Source organism: Lactuca virosa, chromosome 1 (assembly GCF_052849685.1).
Source record: "Lactuca virosa cultivar CGN04683 chromosome 1, Lactuca_virosa_CGN04683_v6, whole genome shotgun sequence".
Taxonomy (NCBI): domain Eukaryota; kingdom Viridiplantae; phylum Streptophyta; class Magnoliopsida; order Asterales; family Asteraceae; genus Lactuca; species Lactuca virosa.
In genome coordinates this window covers 233,647,015-233,651,295 of record NC_136426.1, presented here as the reverse complement: position 1 = coordinate 233,651,295, position 4,281 = coordinate 233,647,015, and positions in this window count along the sequence as shown.

Sequence of the window (4,281 nt, the reverse complement as noted above, 5' to 3'; positions counted from 1 at the left end):
CAAACCAATATATTTCTAAAGACGACATCGAAACTTCTTATCGTGACGACTGTTAAGTCGAATAGAACGACATACTATTCTATGTATATGTTTTCAGTGCCCTCCGGTTTTATCCTTGTTATTACTACTGCGAACAATCTGTACCACATTAAGCGAGTTCTAGCAGTATGAGTGTTCTGATATTCAATACTGATTAATTTTCATAATATAATCCCTAACAGATCTCTCTATAATCGCTTGGTGTATACAAGTCATGTATAATTAAGATTGGAAAGACAGTTGACTGAGCAATTCTGCCCTAAATCCACAACCAAACAATTAACAGGAAATAAGGCGGAATCACTCACTCTAAGCCTACAAATCTTAATTATAAATGACCCTAATGTATACACTAAGCCATCATAGCTTATCTGCAAAGGGTTCTTAGTTTCTCTTATGAATGATGTATTTTGTTCAGACGAGAGTGTAATTTATAAAAAATTTTAAGTTTTAAAAATATTTTCATTGGGAAAACGTACCACTGTTCACAGGAGTTCCGGGACAGTCTCTCCTGCGGTAATCATCAACACTCTTCCATCTCCACCAACATTCTTAGTTATTGGACAATCCTTCTTGAAGTGTCCAAGTTCACCGTACTGGTAACAAGCCGGGTTTACTCCAATATCAGGGACTTGGTTAAGGGGTTGTGCCGGTGCCCTACAGAAACGAGCAGTGTGCCCCTTCCTATTACAATTTCTATAGTGTAACTCTCGGCAGGCTCCATAATGATGGAAGTTACACTTATTTCATTTTGGGCGATTCCCCGCATATTGTCGTGCTGGCGTTGGCGTGTCAGGTGTTGTAACAGTATGAACAATTACAATTTGTTGTCTTTTCAAGGCCTCTTGTGTTGACCGTCCTTTCTTCTTGCTCCCAGATTTCCTCTTATTGTTGCCCTCTTTTGTTGGCTCAGGAACGGGGGTCATTATACCTTGGTGAACCCCATGGTCTACAAGACTCTTCGCCAATTGTTTGGCGTTATCGAAAGTAGTTGATTTGGAGGCTAAAACACTTCCTTGAATCTGGGGAGATAATCCTCAGATGTACATCTCTATCTTCTTGCTCTCTGGGGTAACCATTTCGGGGCATAGTGCCGCTAGGTCACTAAATCTATTAGTGTAGGCCACTATGTATGAGCCCGTCATGGTGAGACCCCAAAGCTCTTCCTCTAGCTTTTGTATTTCGCCTCTCGGGAAGTATTCTTTCATCATTAGTATCTTTAAGTTCTCCCATCCCATCGAATTAGCCACTGCAAGGGTCAGTGACTTGACATGGCCATTCCACCACGTCAGGGCTCAATCGGAGAAAGTGCAGGCAGCAAATTTAACTTTGCTCCCTTCTTGGCACATGCAAATTTCGAAAACTGACTCCATTTTCTCGAACCATTGCATTAAAGCAATGACTCCTCCATTTCCACTAAAGGATTTGGGTTTGCAATTCATGAAGTCTTTATACATACACTCCCTAAGGAGTCTGCGGATATTTCCGTAGTTAGACGGGTTGGCACCACTTCCAGTTCCATTGATACCACTTGCGTGGATATAGACAAGGCGGCTGTTACGACGAAAGTCACCGCCGCCTGGAACATAACAGGATCATACTGTGGAGGTGCTAGCGGTGGATTTGTGGTTGTGTTGTTATTACGCCTGATATTTCTACGAGGCGGCATCTTTCTGTCATAAAGTTTAAAGATGAAAGGTTGGCAAGATATTGGTAGTATAAATCGAATGATATAATACCAAAATATCGAGTGTACAATCCGAAAGTAATCAATTCATAATAGAAGTCTATGTGAACATAAACTTATGAATTTTTCAATAATGAATACCCTTACTGAGGTTTCGTGACTTGATTTGCAAGTACTAGTTGTGATGAAATACGTGATAAACTTAACACCTGATGTGAGCAGTGTAATCACTAACTCGCTAAGTTAAATTAGTTTCTTACTTATTAGTATGATGTATACGGTACTTTCTAGTTTATTCCTGATAAGGTAAGGTTTGATAATGATCTCTCTAGGACCTTTCTCTTCGCTTGATCCTTTCTCGGAATTCTCCCTGTAAACCCTCTTTTGGTTCTGTCTCGACTCCTCTGTTGGCTGATTGCGAGGTCTAGGTGCATCGGTTGTGTGAGAATAGATGTGTCTAAAGAATCTATGAGATTAATAAAATACTTTTATTAAAAATAGATTCTTACGAGGATGGTCCTTACTAGGTCTTTATATAATCACTTAGTGTATACAAATTATATATATTCCAAATCAAATAGACCTTCAAATAAGTGATCCTACTCTAAAACCACATCCAAAAAAGGAAAAGGAAGTAGAGTGAAAATCACCAATTCTAAGTCTATAAAATCTCAATTATATATAACCATATGTATACACTCAGTAATTATAACCGTACCAGTAGAGATCTTTTAGTTTTCACACAAGTTATTTATAGTACCTAAAATACTCCTATAGTATTTTATGTTTGATTCTAGGATTCCTTTATGTATAGGGTTGGTAAGTTTTAGACTTGCTGCAACACCACTATCACCCCCAAACACATGTTGGTCATATCTTAAATAAATATAGTTGATCAGGCTATATTGATCCCAAATATGATTACAAAATTGTCCAGGTTTGACTGTAGTGTCCAGCATCCAAATACTTTTGTTTTGTTCTTCTTGTGATACTTGTTCTAGTATATATATATATATATATATATATATATATATATATATATATATATATATATATATATATATACTTTTATAAAATATTGTTATATTTTAAAGTATAATTCTTGGTCAGAGTGTTTTACTCCGATTATATTTATAGTTGTATATCTTTTAAAGATTGATATACTTAGTTCGCTATAAACAATGCTCTGTTACCAATCTGTCACACCCCCAAACAGGAACGGCGGAAACGTTCGGGGGTGGAGGACGTCATGTCAAGTATCACAACACATGCATTATAGTAATCGAAATAACAACAACCATCGTATTGATAATATAATATTTACATTATGTTCAAAACATTACTTGAAATACATAAAAAGTACAACAAAAGTTAAGACGTAAAGCTTCGTCTTCGCAACACCTGGGAGAGAGTACCTGTCTACTAACGACCTTGAGAATACAAGTGGTTTGAAACAGTGTCAACATTAAAGTTGGTGAGTTCATAAGTATTTTGTTATAGAAAGTATATCCTTTATTCTTTTGAAAAGTTCTCCAGTTCCTCCAGAAAATCCTATATTTTCTGTTGTTAAATGATAAGTAAAACAATTCATGATTTTTCCTTCTACGACTACTTAGTGAATACAAGTCATATACATTTAGATCGAACAGATAGTCGACTGTGTGGTTCTGCCCCAAGCCCACAACCAAACAAGGAACAGGAAATGAGGCGGATTCCACACATTCCACTGTCTACCGGATCTTTATTATATATAATCCTAATGTATTCATCAAGTACTTACATAATTAAATTTAACGAATCTCCGGTAAAATGGTAACCATAATAGTTCCTTCTATAATCACTTAGTTTATACTAATTATATATAACCTAATATCGAACGGACAGTTGAATGTGTGAATCTGCCTTAAGCCCACAACAAAACAAGGAACACGAAATGAGGCAAAAGTCACACATTCCACTGCCTATTGGATATCATTTATATATAATTCGAATGTATAAACTAAGAAATTATAGAATTAACCATTAAAGGTCCTTTATGTAATACTAGTTTAATAAGAAGTATTAAACCTTTTTTAAATAAGTTTCTAGTTTCACTAACTCTATTGTGAAACATTGATTTCGTAAAGTTCTATCGGAAACTGTTTATCTTCCAAAATAACGATGTAAACCATAGAAAATCCTATATTTTTTATAAAACCGATTTGTTGTCTTAAACGCTCCAAGACCTCGACAAGTATAATTACCATACTTAGCTTAATGATACTCAGTTTTGTTTATCAGTAACCCCCATCTGAACATGTAATTACCCTGAAAACTCGACATGAAAATACTACCCTCCTATGATCACTTAGTACACATGAGTTGTATAATACCGAGATCGAATAGACAGTTGAATGGGTGAATCTGCCCTAAGCCCACAACCAAACAACGAACCGGAAATGAGGCGGAAGTCACACATTCCACTGTCTATCGGACTTCAATTTTATCTAACCCTATTATATATACTGAGAAATCATATTATTAGTATCCCTTGGGAAAGTTTGGGAAAAATATAT